Source organism: Talpa europaea (assembly GCF_964194135.1).
Source record: "Talpa europaea genome assembly, chromosome: 2".
NCBI lineage: Eukaryota > Metazoa > Chordata > Mammalia > Eulipotyphla > Talpidae > Talpa > Talpa europaea.
The window spans coordinates 62,944,069-62,967,234 of record NC_140068.1 but is presented as its reverse complement, the minus strand read 5'-3'; positions in this window follow the sequence as shown (position 1 = coordinate 62,967,234).

The following is a 23,166-nucleotide window of genomic DNA, read 5'->3' as shown; positions in this document are numbered from 1 at the left end:
TCATTAAGCCAACAGTGAGTTGGCCAAAGATAATGATAAACATCTAAATGCTGACTTATTCTTTCTACTTGGTTGTTTCATGCCTCATTTTGACAGGTGCTTTCTTGTGGGCATGTGATACCAAGATCTACACACTTCATGCCAACTCCCATAGACCCATCCTGTTATAAAATATACCTTTTATTGTCATTCAGATATGGTTAGGCCAACAGATCAGGAGACAGCTGCCCTTGAGATGGCAGTTTTTTGTATTCGCAGATCCAAATGACAAGGAGTCACAGAGGGAGGGCTAGTGTCAGTCAGGAGACAGAAGGAAGGGGAAAATTGACAAGAGTTTGTGTTGTGTTTTCTGTGGGAACATAGCTCAGACAAGATAAGCAAGTTTAGAACTGAATAGTTTGAATAATTCCAGCTGACTGTGGGGTGCAGAGGCTGCCCCCATTTGTTTGGTACACACCCCCTGGGTGACTGGGGTAGATAAATTGTGGCCCTGAGCATGATCAGCTGAAAAGGAGGAGGTTGGTTTATTTATGAAAGGTGCAACTGCAGGTGAGTTGTTTGCTATCGATAAGAAAGAGCTAATCCTAGAAGTGGTGATCACTCCTGGGTCAGCCCCAAAATATCAAAACATAAAAAATAAAGAATAATAAGATTAATACAACTCTAAATGCCTCTTCCCCACACCTCTTGGTCTAAGATTTTCTAGGTTTTATCCTTTCAGGACCCTAAACAAACAAAAACAGCCCAAACTATTCACCATTGCCCATGAATTGGTATATATGTTTACTTCAAGTCACTCTCTTCACAGAAAGTAAATGGTATACTGGTTAAAATGAGGACCCTGAGAGTTTTCACCTCATAGTGTTTACCTTCTGGATCAGATATGTTGATTATGTTTCACCAAAACCCTCATAATTGCCATGACTTACTCATCTGATTAACCTGGTATTGTCAATAAAATAAACATCTATGGAATGTCCAGATGGTTCAGATCTTCGAGACTACATTATGTCAGAGACTAGAAGGGTTAACATAGCCCTGGAGCAGGCATAGATGCATCCTCTTGGCTGCCCCACATTATTTCAAATTGCTTCCGTTATTCTTGCTTTAGAAAAAGACACAATCACCAGACCAATGTGGCTAAGCCTGTGTTGATCAGCTTTAGAAGAGAGACCACACCCAACTGAGCAGTTGCTTTGGGATTACTGTTTGCCTAAGTTTATAGTAAATTGATATCATTTGCCAAATTCTATCTATTTTCTAAGAATAAGACTGGTGCATTAAATAATGATATGATGGGGACCACCGTCCTTGAGCCCTTTCCATTTTGAAGGATCATATGATCTGATGTTCTTTCTGGAATAAGATTTATTTTATTTTAATTTATTATCATAGCTGGGGATGAGGACAGTGGTGGGAGGTAAGCACGTTTCAGATCTTATTCTTCATGTTAAGAACTAATGCAGGCAAGTGTATCCATTCCAATTACATAATGAGACTGAAAAAATAAATACCAGACAGACATGTGAACCTAGCGAGTGAGCCTGAAGGAGGATTCCACTTTTTAATTTAATCCATGTATGACTCCCTCTCTAACAGGGAGTCTTAGTGATATTTTACATCCCAGTGTTAATCAGTCTCCACCTTAGTCCCTCATCCAAAAGTCTTCAAAGCATCTGGGTATTCCCCTTAGCTGTGTAAATGCTATAGGTTGCTTTATAAGGGTGTTACATACCACTGCTCTTCTTCATGAGGATGCAGCCTTTTCTTCAGTCAGTAATTCAGGATCTAAAAACAGGATGAGGGCCTCCCCGGTGGCGCGGCGGTTGAGCACTGGGTTGCGAAGCTGCCCGCAGCCTCTGCAGCGCCGGTTCGATCCCCAGCTGCTTCCCGGCCACCGGAGGAGGGTCCCACATGGCGCGCAGACCTCTCCTGCCGCCCGCTGCTCCCCTCAGCAGTGTACTTCAGTCCTTCTGCCTGCTCTGCTCCCCGCTCTGGCTCTGGTGAATTCTCTCACCCTCCCGCGCTTCTGACTGTACCCAGTGCTTGTATAAATAAATAAATAAATAAATAAATCTTTAAAAAAAAAAAAATAAAAAAAAAAAAATAAAAACAGGATGAGGTCTGAAAACTGAACAAAGAATCATGACATTTTATTGAGGTTATATCCCAATAAATGTTTGATTTTGGGGGCTGTATAGATTTTGTGAATTGAGGAATAGTCTTATTGCCCCTAGGAAGATCACATCCTATAATTCCCCGTGGTTCTTTGTAGGGCAGGTCTAACAGACTACCCTTCAAATCTTGCTGCCAATTATGACTACTTCATCTACACTTCTAAGGTATAAGTTCTGCCACCACCTGGCCTCTATTACCATGAAACCCATCATTCCCATGGAAATCAAGAAGCACAGTTCTTTAACAGCATCTCCTTGGACAACCATGACCTATAAGTGACATTTATCACTGAGTTACTCAGAAATATCGGTACTCCAGTTTTAGAATGTCTCTTATTAGTTTGATAGGTGGAGTTCCCTCCAGTTTCTTTCACAGTGAGCTGGAATTTTCTAACCTTGTGTGGTATACCTCTTCCAGCATGTTTGTCTCTCATCTCTTGATCTCTTCCTCCACTCTGCAATAATAGTTCTAGCATCTCTAATTTAGTTATTGAAGATCATCACTTTTTTATATTTCCAAGAATATTAGCATGCTGGCACTCTTTCTCGAGGTCCTCAGCAGAGTAATAAATCTCAGATTTTGTAATAGTGCTCTTATATCGATTAATTATCTTTTATCAGAGTCATGTTCTACCTTCCCATGTTGATTCAGCACACTCAGAATCCAGTCCAATATATATATATATATATATATATATATATATATACTCTCCAGCCTCCTAAGAGTACATGTCAGCTCATCACAGTATTTTCTGTTAGATGCCAGCATTTCTGTGCCAGGGCAATTGACCCCAATTACTTTTCTGGTGGCTATTAGGAAAGCTGGAGATAGATCCTGAATGGTGTATATTTTCTTGAGGCAGATGTATCTGCATTGTCATAAAGCATGAGAGGAATGCTCTGCTTTAACAGGAGAGAATGAGCTACTTCTATTAGTGCAGTGTACAAGAAAATCTGGAGATTCAAGATTAGCAAGTACATTCATTCAATTATCTCCATCCCATGCCTCAAACACCTCTGCACAAAGGTCTTGACCATTGCAGTCTTGCCAGATTAAGGATTCAATACTCCTTGGAACTTTTTGGCCAATATGATTAGGTCTCAGGCGTAATCCTCAGTTACTGTTTTACTTCTAGCTGTTATGGGTGAAAGTATCTTTACATGCTGTTTAAGAGACAATCTTACTTTTACACATCACCTCAAATTAGTGATTCATAAACTTTTACTGGCCTTTTCCAATAGTCTAGGAATAACGAGCAGAATTCATATTCCCTGTACTTCTTACTTTCTTCAAAGTCCTCCAAATTTTCTAATTTCAAAAAAAAAAACCTCCTTTATAATATGTGTTTAAATGGGTATATAAATTCTGTAATAATATAACTAAAGGGAGATGGGTCTACATTTTCTTAAAGTAAATAATTCAGATAAACAAAAGTGCACATCTCCTTTCCCATCTATTTCTTTGAGTTAAACTACTAGAATTTTGTGGTCAAATGGTATATCTGTCTTAAAATCATGTGTTATATATTTTCAGATATGTTCCAGAAATGTTAGACTAGTTTTGCCCTCTCACTACCAGAGAATGAGAAAACCACGTCCCCAGGATCATTTCAGCTTTTGTAATTATCACTTATGGTATTTTTTTTTTTTTTGCTATTATGGTAAGATAAAAAGAGATTTTATTTAAACATTTTTATTTTTAAATGTTAATTGCTATTTATGCTTTTCTTTTGTAAACTGCCTGTGTAAATTCTTCAGAAAGGGGAGCAACAATGTTCAGAAGGGCAATGAAGGTGACCTAAGGCATTGTTTACAAACCTTGCTGAATAACCCTATGCTGAAACTGAGCTTCAGGGCTTAGAGGAGGGGAACTTTTCTGGGCAAAGGAGAAGCCAAGCTGTGGAGGAGGGGAAGAGACAGCACTATAGGTACATGGTACACACACACATACACACACACACACTTTGTTTCAAAGAGTATTGACATTTATTTGTATCATATTTATTTGATTTCTCGTAAGATTTTATTTGAAGTAAAGGGTCAAGTGAACTCACTTTGAAAGCCATTAATTCTTGCTCAACCCCCTTAGTGTTTTAGATGTGGAAGAAAAAAAACTCAAAATATCTGGAGATTTCAGAGCAGCCATGTGGAGATCAGTACCTGGGGTTGGTGCCAGTTAAGCAAGTGTACATTCTTTGTTTCAAATTTTCTTTTTCTGACTATCCAACCGAAAAATAGTTCAAAGTGATTCAAGTATTAAAAAGTGGAAGAACCTTCTCTTTAAAACCACTTATTTCCCTTCAGGAAGAGTTATAACTCTTTTATTAAGACCTTTACAACTATCTATTCACTGCAGTTGGCCTTCATGTTCTGCAGCTCTCTAGATGCAAAGCATGTGGATTTCTACAAACACATTATTTTAACTAAATGCCAAGATTTAATAAACTGCCTTAACTTTCTAGCTGTTGTGTATTGGGATGCATATTTTTCCCTCATCTCTTCTAAATATCTGATTAATAATATACTAAATGTTGTTTTTGTTTATATTAGTACATAAATTACCAAATCATAACTTACTGATTCACCTTGGACTTGAGGAACTTTATCTTAATTTTTCAGTCAATTAGTCAGTCAGTCTTTGGATGAATAAATTTCTGTTTTGATTTTACATATTTTAGCAATTGTTTTCAGTTCATGAACTTTTTCCTTTAGGCAGTTTGAAGAGAGTACAGTTTTAAACATCAAAAAGGAAGTAATGATAAATACTTCACTTGAACTTTGAACTTCAGGGCTAACAACAAGTTTTGCACTCTAAAGAAAAATCTTCATCACCATCTAAGTGTTTTCTATTTTGTCTATTAACACTTTACCTTCATATTCAATATCATATCCTGTGATATATACCTATCATTTATGATGTACTTTTATGTGATAAGAAATTATCTCTATCACCTCATTTACTCCTCACAGTAACAATATTTAGGGGTGTGAGGGGCTGTTATTAGTTCCATTTCATAGATTCAGAAATGGGTCTTTTTTTTTTTAAGATTTATTTATTTATTTATTTATTTGTTTGTTTATTTATTTATTTATTTATTTATACAAGCACTGGGTACAGTCAGAAGCATGGGAGGGTGAGAGAATTCACCAGAGCCAGAGCGGGGAACAGAACAGGCAGACCGATGAAATACACTGCTGCGGGGAGCAGGGGGCGGCAAGAGAGGTCTGCGCGTCATGTGGGACCCTCACTGGCTGCCGGGGATCGAACTGGCACTGCAAAGGTTGCGGGCAGCTTCGCAGCCCAGTGCTCAACCACTGCGCCCTCAGGGAGGCCCCAGAAATGGGTCTTAAGGAGGTTAAATGTCAAAGTTTTGAATAATGGTTCATCTGTTTCTGGAATTCAAGCTTTTTTAAAATAAATGTTATATTTTTATTTTTTACATCATTGTTTATTTTTAAACAATATTTGCTTCCGCCACCCTCTCAGGTGTAGTCCCCATAGAATTTCCTTCACCAATGCACCTGTGCACCATCACCACAATCTCCTGTGCTCCCCCGCCCCTCCTTCTGCTCCTAATAATCCCTTCTCCTCCCCTGCAGGATGTCTCTGATTTATAATTGGCTGTTTTTATTTGTTGTGTTTTGTATTGTAATTATTTTTTACACTGATGTCTTATTTGGTTCCCCTATATTCAAGCTTTTATCTAATAAATTTTATGTCTCCAGATAGTAGCTCATTTGATTGAACCTTAATTTCTATGGTCCTGACAAGTAATCCAAATAATATTTTAAATCATAAGAATTTTATCAGCCACAAAATATAAAATATACTTTATATTCACAGGCAAAACTGTCAAGACTCAGCATTCTAAGAGATCCTATTACAACCCAATATCATGTCAGTGAGATATTCTATTACAGATATGCATACACTAAGCTGTCATCAGAGACCCATTTGGTAATTGCCTAAAATGATGTACAGAGTCATAATAGGTTTGGTTTATAAAATTATAAGTCTTTTGAAGGCAGAGCTTTATGTAGCCAAAGACATACATGTATATTTGAAAAATATGAGCCTAGAAAGTTGAATTCAAAAAGATCATGGACAAGTTTGTTAGATTTGTCTAACTTTCAGAAAACATTCTTTGACTTTCTAAGTCTGCTCATGATAGATTTCAAGTTTTTGGATATGAGGTGATAGAAATAAGAATTATACACTTGAATTAATCTAAATATATCTTAGTAAATCTATCAGCATATCTATTCTATCACTATTATAGATAATTTGAAAAATCATTAAATGATGGGCATTAATTTTGGCTCAATAACTATGCTTTGATCATATTTAAGATCAAAGGAAAAGCGAGGACTATTGACACAGTTATTAGCATCTCTTACAATAATAAAACTTATCTAGAATTCAGTTTCACACTTTATATCTGGCCACACCAGGGTACAAAACCTTGAAAGCAAGTGTTCTATTTGTCTTACATTTTAATATTGTAGGTAAAGAAAATGATGTACCCCACTGACAACATTTTTGTGAAATGATGACTAGGTTTATATATATAGATATAAAGTTATATATATAAATATATAAATATATATGTAAAATAAACCCCATGGGGCTAAACACAGATAAAAGATTGTATGAGATTATATTTTTGTAAATCATTAAAATACATTAGTAGCCATTTTCAATATTGATTCTGCTTCTGCTTGTCTCTACTAGTTACTGACTAGTATGATTTTTCCTTTATATCAATGTTTTTATTAAATTTGTGAGAGATGGATCTAATTGATTCAGTTCACCTTTTGATTCAGGTCTCCTATAACAAATGTGCCTTGCATTGACATCATAGTCTATGATAAGCAGGACTGCTGACAGTTCCACAAGAGAGTTGAGGCCCGTGAGTTGCTCTGGAGGTCACCAGATTAATACTGGGCCCTTGGATTATCTTAAGGTGTTGTGCCTGCTTATTTGTAGAATAATTATGAATTTCACTGGAAACTTACATAAAGCTCAAATTTTATTTGAGCCAGTTTGAATACGTTTCTGTTCCTCATAAACAAAAGACCTATTCAGAACTGATTCTAACACTTTTATCAAAAAATTTCACTTCTGCTTTTTATGCCTTAAAATATATAACATTATTAATAATGCATTATTATATCTTGAAAAATTAAGTTCTTTATAGAAGAAAGTTAAAAATTAAAAATAATATGATCCACTAGCTTGAAAATAAGAAACCTCAATATACAGCAAATGAACAAATGAGGGCACTTTGAATGAGGAAGTAGGAAAAAGGGAGGGAGAAAAGGAAGATAAACAATATATCCTTTGCTTTATTTTTTCTGAATGATTTTAGATGTTAGTTGGGAAATTTGTGTTAAATTGAAATATAAAATGGCAGTTAGGTGGTTATTTTGGTAGCTAGACTGCTTAGGTTCAAATCATGGCTTTGCTAAATTTAGCTGGATCACCTAGGAACCTAATTTCTTTGCAGTTCAGTGTCTCATCATTTAATTTGGTAGACTTATCTTCAGTCCTTAATAGTTACTCTGGATTTTTAAAAAAACAAACTAAAACCTTTTTTTGATATTTTATGTATCAAATATAAATATATTTATCTATATATTATATACATAAAATCCTCAGTGGATATTTACTATACCCTATTGACTGAACAAAGACAGGACAAAACCTTGGTCATGTTCTGGCTAGAGAGTCTGAGGGCAAGAAGACTGAAATTTCTTTCTCAGTTGCCTAAAAGAGTACAGACTCTATTGCCCAAAATACCCTACTGGGGACTCAGAGTAGCCTTATGAAATAACACAGGTGTCCTGCCATCAAGAAATCTGATAATTTCAAACTTTTTATCTCTTTATTCCCTTTTCGCTGACAAATATCCACTTAAAATATCCAGTCTGCTCTGGGATTGGATAGCACCTAGGCATGAAATGTTTTCAGTGATTCATGGCAGGGAACACTTTGACCTTTGCACTAAGATCTCCTGTTGCTACACATCTATAATCTAGAATTGCCTAGATTCCTTGCCTTGACTTGCAAACCTTGTCAGCCTGTAGGGTTCTGAGCTTAAAAACTTTGCCTGAGGACCTCACCATTTTGATTGGTAAATATTTCTTAGTTGCCTAGGTTCAATGCTATTACTTTGATGACCTAAGGGGGTACTTTGTGTTCTGTAACTCTAGACTGGTTTCAAACATTCAGAGTTCACTGTCTGAGTTTCAACTGTTCCTCTGTCAGCTGTGTTTCCTTGCCTAACCTCATAGTCAGATCTACTTGGTCCTGGACTCTAGGTTTCTGCTGCCCACAATCCTAGTATTATCATATCCAACCCCACTCTTTGGGAACAGCATAATAGGTGGGCATCAGGACATGGACTAGAACTTATATTTATAGAATGATTACCAAGTTTAGGAGGTACACAAGACAGTGAAAATTTGTGTGTTTAATCCTTATTAAAACTTTGATATATGAATGGTTGACCTCATCAAACAAATGAGAAATGTGAGGCTTAGAAATAATATTTAACATTGAAATTGCTGGTTCTTCATCACCTCTAGTATGGTGTAATTGTATCTATGACACAACATTAGTTAAATGTTTGCCTTCATCCTGGCTTGCTTTCCTTTACTTCTTTGTGAAAAGAACTGCCCATGTGGCTTTTATTTCTAAATAATTATTAGCTATTAAAATGAATCCGTGTTTTCTGAAACCACCACTCAAAGAGATCCATGTTTCATAGATTCCTCATGAATTCCTTGACTTTCAGTTAAGACATAAGAAGAGACAGCATAATGATTAATACACAGGTTTTGGGGTTAAACAAATGTAGAACAGAGTTCTGGTAACAGCACTAACCCATATATAACTTGGATATGACTGCTTAACTTGTGAGACTGCAAATAAAACTCTTACTAGTACTTAAAAAGTGATGAAGAATGAATATTCAGTGAACAGTAAGTACTTCTCTGTTAAACATTTTTCCCATTATTATTTTGTCTATACCCTCCCCTCATGAAATCCTATGTTCTGAACTGAGATCAAGCAGAGAATAGGACAAGTCAAAGTTAAATAAGAGGTATTAAAAAAAAAAACTTTAAACCATAGTGCATTCTTTTCAGCAACTATTTTCAACAGCCTGTCAAGGCAAGAAAACACAGGATGGAAGATTTAAAGCTAGAAGGAGGAAATGAAGACCACACTCCAATTCCTTTCTGAGAATTCATTTAATCTATTATTATTATACATGATCACTTTGAAACTAGGAAAAGAGAATGGCTTATGGATTTTTAATACAGAGGTTACATGGAATCAGATTAATGAATGGAAGGTGAGCCAGAATTTACTAATGAAATGTGGAATCTTTATCCCTGGATCTCTGATCCAGATCTGGCCAGGTCATTTCACTATTTCAGACCATGAAAGCTTTAACCACAGTTCTGGAGACACTTTGCACTCCATGATTGTCAGAACGACACTAGTTCAAAAATACTTTTGAAAATTTGAGTGTAAAGGAGTGCAGTGGCCTGACAGGCTAGACACACACCTAGAAATGACAAGGACCTGGTTTGAGACCTGGATTCTGGTGGGAGAAGAGAGGATCTCCTCAGAGGGTGGTTGGGGTGTAGGAACACCCCCTAAATTTTGAGAGTGTATTCTCTTAATAGCTAACTGAGTTTCTCCAAATAAAATTTTTAAAGCACATTAGCCCTGTATTTGTTCATTGATTAAACATCCCTTTCTTATATTGACTGCATACAGCGTCACAAGCGAGTGAATACTTAGTATAAAAAAAACATATAAACAATTTTAAGTGCAAATAGTCAACCTGTATTCCCATCATCCCAGTGTTACATGATCTGAAGCTGATTGTTTAGTGTCTCTGGTCTCTCTTTTCTCATCTATAAAACAAGCATCTTAATGGCATGATTTGTATGTTTTTTTCTGGTTAACAAATCACTCTCCAATGCATTATCTCAGTTCATAAAACAACCCCCCCACTACCTCCTTAGGTTGCTGTGGAGATAAAACAAGTTAATAGGCATGAAAAGCTTTTAAAAAGGTAGAGAGACCTGTCAAATGAGTGCAGCAATAATGGTTTCACAATATATTTAGAAAATATTACAGAGAGGAACCATGTTTCCATTGTTTAAGTAGTCAATGTTCTTAAACCATTAATGCAGATCTCCACTGGATTTTTTTAGCTAGTGAGCATTTAATCTGCATTGCTGAATTCAAAAACCAGCCAGCCCTCTGTAATACAGAAGGCAGGGCAGCCAATGGGGGAGAGCCTTCAGAGCTCCATGCCAAGTGCAGCCTCTGATTGGCTCATTTTGAACAAGGACAGTTTGTAGCTGTTATTCCAAGAAACCCACACACCACAGAGCTGCTTTTCCTTTTACACTTCCCACTGGAGTAGTAAATAGTAAGCTCTTGCCAACCATTCATAAGCCATTGTGCCACACACGTTTAAAGTACCTATTTTGAGACATTCTCAGAAATGTGCAATATGCAATCTTTAAAATGGTTCAACATTTCTTTAATTCTCACTTTTCCCTTTAAGTTCATAATTTAAAAACATTTACATAATGAAAAAGGCATTTGAAAAGCACACAATTATGAGCAGTTTTTGACAAAAATGTGTCATAAAAATGCAATCTAAGAAGACCTAGATTCAGGAAAGCAACAATCCATTTTTTGCTTCAATGAAAATCTAGCAAATCTAAAAAAAAATCTTCTAAATACACAATGAAGGAGTGTTAAGTATTCATTGATAATTTAGCATGCCTTTCATGAATTAATGGCATATGTTCCATTTATTGCCATTTTTGCATCTTTTAAAATTAATAAATCAAATTGCTACAAGGTAGAACTCTGTAGGTATGATTAAATTAGCTAATTGTCATGTTCCATTAAACAAAGACTTCATTTTAAATATTCATGATGATACATATCATACATAATACTTTTCAAAGTACAATTCAGCATTTCTGAGAATATCACTGATGAAAATTTATAAACTATATTATCAACTCTTAAGAGTTCTCAGTGAAACTAATTAATTGGCAAGCAAGAACCTGTTGAAACTTTTTTAAATGTTAATGTCTCTTTTTTACTTTCATTGTACCTGTATAGAGAACTATAACAGGAAAAATATGTGAATAAAAACTCTGACGATTGGGCCTCCCTGGTGGTGCAAGGGGTTGAGTCATAGCACCACTAAGCTGTAAGCAGCCACTAAGCATAAGTTGGATCCCTGGCCAGGGAGGTGACCAACATGGCACAGCAGACCTCTTCTGTCTCACCAGCTGCTCCCCTCAACAGTGTATTTCAGTCAATCCACCTGTTCTTTTCCCCACTCTGTCTCTGGTGAACCTCTCACCTCCACACCTCTGGCCTGTACCCCAGTATTTGTATGCATAAATAAATAATTAAAAAACATTCTGAAGATTAAACCAGGTTAATAATTATCTACTCTGCTTTATCCCCTCTTTACCTGCAGTTCCACTCACTACAGAGAAGTGCATGTACACACACACACACTCACACATACACACACACACACACACACGACACTAGAAAAGTCCCAAGGAGGGCTTTAACTTTTATCTTAAATAAAGATTTATGCAGCTTGCTAACTAGTGGATAATGCTTTTCATTTGTATTTGTGAAAACTCCCAGAAGCTGAAAATGATTACAGATGTATTATTCACAAGTTTATACTTGCAGTGAAAAGGTGGAAAAAATCTAAAAACTTTTTTATTACTTTGTGTTTTGAGACTATCATGAAGATATATTCAGTATTGGAATCAATTTTTTTAACTGTTGAAAAAAATATGCTTACTTCATATAAATCAAATAGGGCTGACACTGGAAAATTGTCCAACATCTCTCTCATGTGGTGATTTGGCTACTTTTCATCCTCTTTCTGGGTAGAGGTCACAATTTAAGATTCCTACAGATTGTTTTCATTCTGAAAGTATCTGACATAAACTTGCCCACTCCCCTAAGACTCAGAACATTTTCATTGTTTTTGCTGAGAAAATAAAGAGTTCTAGAAACAATAGAGAAAAATTAGGTTAGAAGTTCTGGTCTGTAGAAAATGGAGAATATAATCCAGGAAAGAAGGAGCTAGAGGGAACAGCAGAGCTGCCTGGTGACCAACATGTTACTCCTTCCCCTCCCATATTTTGACTTTATTCAGGACTTCCTTTCTTTTACATATAGGTGGTCTTTTTACATTACTTCTTTCCTCTTAAAGGTACATTTCTGACTCCACTAAACCAACAGATTGGTGCAGATGACTGGGATACTGTAATCCTTTTTACTGTTCATTAGAGAGGACATACATTAGTCTCTCACTGCCACTAAAATAGTTCAAACAGGAATTAAAATGAAATCTTTATTTTATTAATATGATATAAAACAGTCCCTAATCAATATATTCTTTGAAATGTAAGTCTGTTGTTGAACTTTGGAAATAAGTAGATAGAGTATCTAAAGAAATTTCGAGATGTCATTTGTCTCCTGAGCTTATTACCCAAATAAAAAAGAGAAATTATACCAAATGGTTGAGAACTTGACCTATAATGAAGATAAATTTGTGTTGGTGGTATAATCTGACCAGGAGGTAAATCTACCTGCTGGGTTACACCAACATAAATTTGGTATAAGATTGTAGTTTTGATTTAAATAAGAAAGGCTGCTGGTGTGCTGGTGCCTAGGAGGTTATATCTACTGATATTAGTATTTGATAAAAGAAGGAGGAAGAGAAAGGAAATGGGAAGGCAAAATAAGAGAAGAGGAAGGCAGATAACAAAAAAAAGAAGGAAACAAAAAAAGCATTAAATAATATTAATTTTTCTCCATGATTTTTTTTTGCTTAGTGTTGTATTGGGTTCCACAGGGAGGAAAAGGAAGCCTGATTTACATGATTGGAAAAATGTTTTAAAAATAATCACAACAATGAATATTTGTTCACCAGAAATTGAACCAAATTGTTAACCAAAATTAAGGTGTTTTCTTGGTGTTCATATATACAAATACGGCCTATATCTGTGATAGAAGCCCTCAGTGATTTTGACATGTTAACACACAATGCTTTTTTGCTAAAGTTGGACTTTTTTATATATATAGGCTGCCTGATGCTAAGATCTGAATCAGTAAGTCTATTTTTGGATTAATGAAGATGTTTCCATGACAAAAATATTTTGCTTCATTGGAAAGTAGTGTTCTGATCATCTGCTTACATAAATTCCTTATAAAGTATAAATCAACATGATCAATAGTATTTATTGCTTACAGTCATACAGATTTTAAACAATCATTATTTTTATTGAGGTAACACTGGTTTACAATACAGTATATGATTCAGAGGTATAGGATCACACCTCCTTATAGACCTCAGCATCCATCAGATGTATGTTATCATACCACATTTGATTGATTCTTAAGTTATTGGTTTATTTTGACATTTGTACTGTGCCTGTGTAAGGAAGAAGAATACATGTTTACTGTTTCATGGTTTATGAATGGATTTAAAAAGTATTTTCAAAATCTCTTTTCACTGAAACCAAACCAATCCACTCTGACCAGAAAACTCACTGAAATTGCAAGTTTTTCATCAAGCTACATAATCTTTATCTACCAACCTATAGGTCCAGGAACTTTTCAAGGAGGAAATAATTGAATTTTGAAACTTACATATATCCAGACCACCTGAGGTTCATTCCATCAATAACTATTATATATTATAGTAGGCCCAGTACTAGAGGACCTGTAAAACAAAATTACTACTCTTGAGGAACTACAGTTTTGGTGGAACATAAGCACACTTTTTGATTTCTAGTTTTCTGACCAGGGTTGCTTTTTAGAGGATAATGTTAAACAGTAATAGTAGGTAATAAAGAATGAGCTTGTAAAGCAGGTTGCATTTAGAAAATCCAGAAATAAACCCACAGATTTATGGTCAACTAATCTTTGACAAAGGAGCAAAGACTATGCATTGGAGCAAAGAAAGTTTGTTCAATAAATGGTGCTGGGAAAACTGGGTCGCTACATGCAAAAGAATGAAGCTTGACCACTACCTCACACCATACACAAAAATCAACTCAAAATGGATTAAAGAACTAGACATAAGACCTGAAACCATAAAATATATAGAAGGAAATAAAGGCGAAACACTACGTGATTTGCACATCAAAGACATCTTTACAGACACATCACCCAAAGCAGTGATAGTGAAGGCAAAGATAAACAGCTGGGACTACATCAAATTAAAGAGCTTCTGTACAGCAAAAGAGACAATAACAAAAACAAAGAGAAACCCCACCACCAACTGGGAGAACATTTTTGCACCCAACACTAATGATAAAGGACTGATCACAAAAATCTGCAAAGAGCTGATGAGACTCAGCAACAACAAAGAAAATAACCCAGTAAAAAAATGGGCAGAAGAGCTAAAAAGAAACTTCTCTGAAGAGGAAATGCAAATGGCCAACAGGCATATGAAAAAATGTTCAACATCACTTGTAATCAGGGAAATGCAAATCAAAACTACCATGAGATACCATCTTACACCAGTGAGAATGGCACATATTAAAAAAACTAGCAACAACAAATGTTGGCGAGGGTGTGTAGAAAAAGGAACTCTTCTGCACTGCTGGTGGGAGTGCAAACTGGTCCAACCACTGTGGAGAGCTGTGTGGAGATTTCTGGACCTACTAAACATAGAGCTTCCATATGATCCAGCAATTCCACTCCTAGGTCTTTACCCAAAGGACACAGAAACATCCATTCCAAAGAGCATCTGCACCCCTATGTTTATAGCAGCACTATTTACAATAGCTAAGCTTTGGAAACAGCCCAAATGCCCAAAAATAGATGACTGGATCAAGAAGATGTGGTACATATATACCATGGAATATTACTCAGCATTCAAAAAAGATAAACACATGCAATTTGCAGCAACATGGATGGTGCTGGAAGGGATCATGCTCAGCGAAATAAGCCAGAAAGAAAAAGAAAAATACCGGATGGTCTCACTCATAGCAGGAATCTAGAAAACTTAAATAAGGGACCAGGAAAATGAATAACTATAAGAAAGTGAAAATCAAAATCAACAAAAAACTATGAACCAGAGACACTTTTTGGGGGGTGAGTGGCGGGAGGGGAGGGATTGGGGTCAGAATGGGGGGGCTGCAATTGTATGGGGAATATAAAAATAAAATTTATTATTTAAAAAAAAAAGAAGAAGAATTGACCTTTCTACCACAAAGGATTTTTTAAAATGTTTATAATAAAATGTGTATGAGAAGCCTATAAAAAAAATAGTAAAATTATTTTACAATTCAAAAGATGGGTAAATCTTCAACATTTTTCCTAGATAAGTTTATTAACTTATTTAATTAGTATATATCTCACTCTATTATTAACCTAGACTTAGGAGATAACTGCACTGAAAATTAATGTTCATACTTAATTCACTTATCAAGAGTAGAATCATGAGCATTTCAGGAAAGTGAGGTTTCTCCTTTTAATTCATGTTTTTTCTCAATCATATTAAAGATATCCTAAATAATCATTCTCTTCCCCAAACAAGCTTAATTACTTAAGTATATTTTCATTATTAGAACACAACTACTAAAGCATATATTTCCTTTAAAGAAAAAAAAATGGACTATAATATATTATACTAATGTTAGGTTGGTCTTTAAATGTTATATTTTTGCACAGATTAAAAAAAAGTTTCTGTTTTATCAATACTGAACTCATTGTCATTCATGTGGTGGCAAAGACAATTGAAACGCATTTTTGGAGCACTGACACCTCATTAAAGACTAGAGAGGAGGTAGAAAACTGATTCATAAAAAATGACAAAATATCCAGATTCTTTATTCAATGAATACCTCTGAGAAATAGAATTAATAGGCTTTCTGGCTTTGCTATATCAAATGTGCTCTCAGTTTAGTGCTATAATTTGTTGACATTATCAAGGTGATATAGCAATTAAGGCTAATAAATATTTTTCCCACTTTCTCAAAGGGAGATATATTTGCCATTTTTTGTTTGAAGATCACTAAAATAAATATTTGAGATTTTTTTTTTGGTTTAGTGCTAGTCTTCTCTTATATAAATATTTCCTAAAACAACTATTACACATCTGAAAAGAAACAGGGGAAGTGGAAGCACACACAATTAGTCACAAAATGTGAATTCCAGAAATGCAGTAATTATTAACCCAGATGATGTGTACTAGAAATAACATCTCAACAGCATACAAACTACTGACAATAATAAAAAAAGTGTTAATGTAATAAATTGATTTCACATTTCATTTCATAGAGATTTAATATATTTTTTCATTTCTTTCTTAAACGTTTAACCCTTCCTCACTGAAAAGAATAAAGAAAGTCTATTCATAGGTACAGTGGTGAAAAAAGACTTAAATATTTAACATAAACAAACACAAAGTAGACACAGCAGATGAATATAACCACATCAGATAAAATTTTAACTTCACAGTATAAACAAATATAAATTAAAAAGCACACACTAAAAAAAATCAACATAAATCACAAATAGAAGCTAAACATAATTTGACTAAAAAATAGGAACTTCCTTAACTTGATAAAAAAATACATACATAAAGCCTATAGCTAACATTATGATGGTGAGATACTTAAAACTTTTTTACTGAAATCCGGTACTAAACAAGGATGTCACATTTCAACATCAAACTAGAAATTCTAAGTAATTTACTAAGAAAAAAAATGAAAAAATAAAAAGATGTGTACATTAGGAGACATGGATTGAGAAGAAATGAAGCTGTGTTTGTTATCAAATTACATGAGTACCTATGCAGAAAATCTGAAAGAAACAACCAGAAAATCTCATGGGCTAAAAAGCAATTATAAAAAGGTAATAGGATAGAGGTAAATATGTAAAAACTAATTGATTTACTATATGCCAGCAATGAACATGTGAAATTTAAAATTAAAAACAGAATACCATTTAAATTAGCATCCCAGAATGAAATTACTGAATATAAATCTAATATAATATCTATAAAATCTATATGACAAAAAAACCTCCAAAATTCTGATCAACAAAAGCAAAAATTAAATAAGTGGGGAGATATTTTATGTCTAGGGATAGGAAGAATCAATATTTTCCAGAGGTCAATTCTTCACGACATGTTCTATAGATTCAATGCAATCCCAATCAAAATCCTGGCAAGATATTTTTTGGAATCAACACACTGATTCTGAAGTTTCTATGAAGATGCAAAAGACCCACAATAACCAACACAATATTGAAGGAGAACAAAGTTGAAAACTGACACCAACTGACTTCAATACTTATGACCAAGTTCAAAAATCAAAGAATAAACAGATAGCTCAAGATGAACAAATTGCCTGCTCTATACAGGCAGTTCTTAGGAAAGAAAATCTTTTATTCATTGTTACAGGTAGATAGAGCTCTGGGATATATTTGAAATGAAATAAAGTACCAATTATTTCTGGAATAACACTATGTGAGGCATGTATATTTGTCTGTGTGTTTTATTAAATTTTCAAAACAGATCCATGTAAATACCAAATAAAAATAATAAAATTTTGCCTATCCAAGTAGAGGAAACAGGTTCACAAACAGGGAAACAAGATTTTTGTGATTTTTTTGCTATTTTGCCTGGAACTATGTAAATATTTTTTAATTTAAAAGTCTGCCTCAAAATGAAATATATTTCTAGGTTGTAAAACATTCTAAAACAACAGCTGTCACTTCCAGTAAATGTCAGCGTATATACCAACTGACAGTGCACTATCTGCTAAGGATTTTTGTACCCTCAGTTTTGAACTTGTATAAATTTTCCAGGTGTACATGTAAAACTTCCTATTATGTGCTAGATATAAAAGACTTTAAAAAGAAAAATATGCAGATTCATGTTAAGTGTTTTTCTGTCTCTAAAATCTCTCTTCTTTCATGTGAAGTTCATCTTGCTCAAAACACTTATTTGATAATACCATTGAGTAACCAGTGTTACTCAAAGAACTAATAGAAAGTTTCAGTCTGTTTTACAGAATGAAAATCTCCACAGATCCTGTTTCATGGGTTTCTTCTAATTTTTCGGCTTCACTTCCCTTTCATCACCTGCACACAGATTCCGCTTTGTATCCAGTTCAAGATCTTTCCAAACTCTAGTACATTATAGATACCTTATCTGTCATCTACCTTACTGCCTCCTCACGAGTAACTTTTCCTTCCATGAAAAATTCCTAATATAGTACAATCTCTTCATCAAATGCTGTTATTACTTACTAGTACTTTTGTCTTTTAAATTAATTCATTACACCCACACCTTCTCTTAACCCCACCAATATAATTTTTCACTTAATTACTATTAATTCTAATCTCTGTATAACTCAATATGTATTGCTTCTTTCAAAGTTGAAGCTCCATCAGTGCAGAGAATTATTTCTGGTGTATTCCTCAACAGCATTAAGTCTTCTGTGGACTGAAGAGACTCAACCTAAGGTCTCAACAGTTCTACTCTGCTGAGATAAGAGTTACACTTAGGCATTAATGAGCTAAGGGAATTTGACTAATGTTATTATCTGACTGTTCTGGGAAAGGCTGCAAAATATTCATGAATTGATCTGTACACCAAAAATTCTATTAAAGAAAATGATACAATTAGCCAGGAATTTATTTGTATATGCGGGGAATACAATGACCCAGAAGATAAGGATGACATGAAGATTTTAAAGGAGGTCACTTAGCCCGTGACAAACCAACCCGGTTTGAATCTAATGGTGATGTAAATTAGAGGCAGCTCGTCTGCCAGAGCACACAATTTCCTGGGTAAGGTAAGCATCACACCTTCAGCAGACACTTCCAATAATATGCAGTCAGAAACATTCAAATAACTTTCTAAATATCTCCCCAGACACAAATGCCTTACCATTCCAGACCAAACGCAACACTTGAAGGTTTTTTCTAAGAAAAATCTCATCCCTATACTGACAACTGAAATCTGGCATGTATCACTAATACTTTTTATATAACTTCTTGCATCATACACTCTGTAAAATAGGTAGAATCCACAAGGAAGTAATAAGATTCCTTCCCAAATTGAGACAGAATTGAGGTAAGCAAAATATCAAATAGTTCATAATACAACATGATCATTCTCATTCTCGCAGTACTCACCATTGAAAGGAACCTACAAAATACAGAGGAAAAGAAAGAAATATCACAGACCAATATTGAGGTATATTCTGAAGTTTGATTTCTATATTTTTAAAAGCTTAAATAAACCATTCCAATCTAGAGTTTTATATTAAATAAGTTAATAGATTACAAGTAATTTCCACAAACTTTTGGTCCCAGTACACCAGATAATCTAGAAACAGAGGCGTGGTTTCTTTGGTAAAAACAAGAACATGTCTTGTCTTACCACAGCACTTTGAGTCGAACCTTAACCATACCTGTTCGGACACATAATGTACATGCACTTCCACAATTTAATCCACTAGGAACACACACCTAGCAATGGCGAGGAGGAAGCAACTTAGAGGAATGGATGCAGGCGGGAGAGAAGGAAAAGGGGATTGGAGTGGAGAAGACGATGACTGTTAACACAAGTTTGACTTTGGAATTTTAATATGAATATGACTGAAATAAAACTTAATTTTTTGAAAAATTATAAACGTAATGAATCACTTCCAACAACTGTGGAAGAGGATTTAGCATACAGATACTGTTATCTGGCTGATATTAAAAAAAAAGGAATGTATGTATATGGCGAATGTATGTATATCACGGTGACTTACATGCATGGTTGACTTGACACATTTTAAATCAAGTTTAGATTTGGAAATTCAACATTTTCACTTTTCTCTGGAAAAAAATTAAGGCAGAGAAAGTAATTACTTTAAAAGCAACAGGATTGAAATATTTTTCTACAAGTTCAACCTTCAAAATTTTACACATAGAAGTTTCATGCTAAAGCTCTCTTCCCGTTATTGGGAATCTTGAGGACACTGCTATTTTTCAATATGAAAATTAAACATGTCCCCTTGATACTTTGAGCTTGTAAACTAAAATTTGGGCTAAATGAGTTATTATTAATGGTCAAAAATGCATTCAACTGTCATTAATTAGGGAACTTGGGAACATCAAAACATCTTTGAACTTAACAAAAATAAATCTTAAAAGAACAAATACTAGTATACAGTATCATTTTGTTAAATTCAATAAACAGGTACTAAGAGCCTTGAATGAAAACAGAATCCATCAGATTAGTAAATATAACATCAAGCTGAAGAATTTCAACATAAGTATTTATTTGCTAGCTGGCAGTATACAAATGTATGTGAGCAAATATACATAGCCTACTTATATTTTCCTCACACATCATTAAAAATGGAAATTTCAAGCTTTAAATCTTACTCATAGGTAGTCCCATTTTCTTTAATAAATGTTTAATAATTTGTCCTTGAAAAATTACTTATATCAATTTTATCCTAAGGAAAAGAGTAGTAATTCTTAATGGACATGCAACTGAAGGACAATTAATTCTCTTATAGGAGAAATGTAGGGGAACCAAATAAGGGATCAGGAAAAAAATAATTATAATAAATAAAAAAAAAACTAACAGGCAACAGAGACATAAATAAATCAGAGACATTCTGCAGGGGAGAGGGATCAAAACAGGGGAGGGAAGAGCACAAGGGACTATGGTGATGGTGCACAGGTGAATTTGTGGTGGGAATTCTATGGGGACTACACCTGAGAGGAGAAAGCACACATTGTACAAAAAGGAAGAATGATGTAAAATATATAAAAAGTAATAATTTAAATTCTACAAATTTTATACTTTAAAGAGTATTAATTAAATGATATCAATAAATATTTAAAATCATGTATTTTGAGTATGATTTTGAAAATTATTTAATGTGAAAAAGATTTAAAACATCTCCTTAAAGAAAAAGTATAAAAACTTATTTTGTGTACCTATGGCTTAAATTTATCCATAGGATCTTTCCCAAATGTAATATCCCCTATCTTACAGAGTAGTATTCATTCTCTTAGGGTGGGATTTGCTTAACCAGGAAGAATTTGGAGGGAAGGTCCATATTTATATTTTCTTTGATGATTTTTTAAAATGCATGCCATCTATGTAACAGATTCTCACATGTGAGAAGGGGAGGGAAATGTTTATTTTAAGAATGTGCTCCATTTGATTCTGACATAGCTACTTCAGCCCATGTTACCTATATTTGAGAACCTATATTTGAGAACCACAGAGTTGAAATTTTCAGTTGTCAAAAGATAGTATGTATTTAATTGAATTTAATATATATCTTTAGACCTTTATGAAGTCTAGGATTTTCCTTTAATTCTCAGCTCAAGGACAACTTCACTGATCTTTGCTCATACACCTTTCTTCCCACTGTCTAATTAGGTGTCCTTCTTCTTTGCTCACAAAGACCTCACTGAAACTCTCCAAAAGAGCAGTTACTGGGCCTCCCTGGTGCCCTGGTGCTGCTAGGGGTTAAGTCTCAGCACTATGACACCATCAGCAGCCACTGCAGCACAAGTTTGATTCCTGGCCAGGGAGCTACCCACATGGCGCAGATCCATTTGTTCTGCTCCCCACCTTGTCTCCGGTGAATCCTCTCACCCGCTCACCTCTGGCCTACATCCCAGCTCTTGTATGCATATATAAATAGAATAAATAAATCTTTTTTTTTTTTAAGCAATTTGCCTGTAATTGGCTCTTTTTGTTTTTGAGTACAGATATTCTTCACATATTTCGAACTTAGAGGAATGTTTACTATAAGGATACACACAAAGTGTTTGACAGGTTAAGGAGTGAATGAAAAGTTACATTCACAGATTTGATAAACGGTGAGTGTCAGTTAATTGTCTCAGGCACTGTTCTAGGTTCTGGAAATATTGTCACACACAAAGAACAAGTAAGTGATGGTGAAAGAGGAAGGGGTGGAAAGTGAGGGGGTGTCATTAAATATGAGAGAACAAGGAACAATTTGTCTTCTCAAGGAACGTGTAGTCTAATAAAAAAAACAACCAACTTTTACTCCTTTAGTCAGCAGTCAACATATATTTAGGGAGTTCTACTTTGTGTCAGGCAGTGAGAACAGTGAACAGAATGCTTCAGTTGCTTACCTCAGTAATCTTAGGATTTAGGGAAATAATACACAATAAATATATGAAAATAATATGTATTGTATTAGCTAGTGATATATAATATTCAGTAGGTGATAAATGCTAGGGAGAGGAATCAAAAGAGAAAGCTAATGGAGCAGGACAAAAGGAACTAGTTTCTATAGGACACACAGGGAAGGTCTCTCTGTAGTGTTACCTTTAAAAGACCTTGTAGAAGGCCAGTTTCAGTGCTTTGATATCTCTTATTAAATTTGTTATGTGTGCAAAATGTAACAAAAGTTCTTATAAAAAGAATTTATGAGAACAGACACATTCTGTCATTCTCTATAAAGTCACATTGTACTACCTATAAGTTTTACTACAGAAACCAAGTTCATTCAGCTGCCAAAGTAATGACTGAAATTCCACTGTAAAGCCATCAAATCAAACAAAAGACATGTACGATTAATCATGTCTCTTTAGTAATGATTTTTCTATTCACCCCACCCTACCCCCATCTGTTCTCCAGCTGTTCAGCCCCTCCTAATTCCCATTTTTAGAACCTATTATTTCATCTTTAAAAGAAACCTAAATTCTCCATTTATTTTACTGATAAGTAATTTTATACCTAAATATATCCCATAACCTGAACTACAACTTACTATGTCAAAACTCACACATACTGTAATTATATGTAATTAATTTCTTTACAAATAACTGCTGCCATCTATCTATGCCTGTTTCCAGAATCTACATTTGCAATAGATGTTTTTAATACTAGTATATACT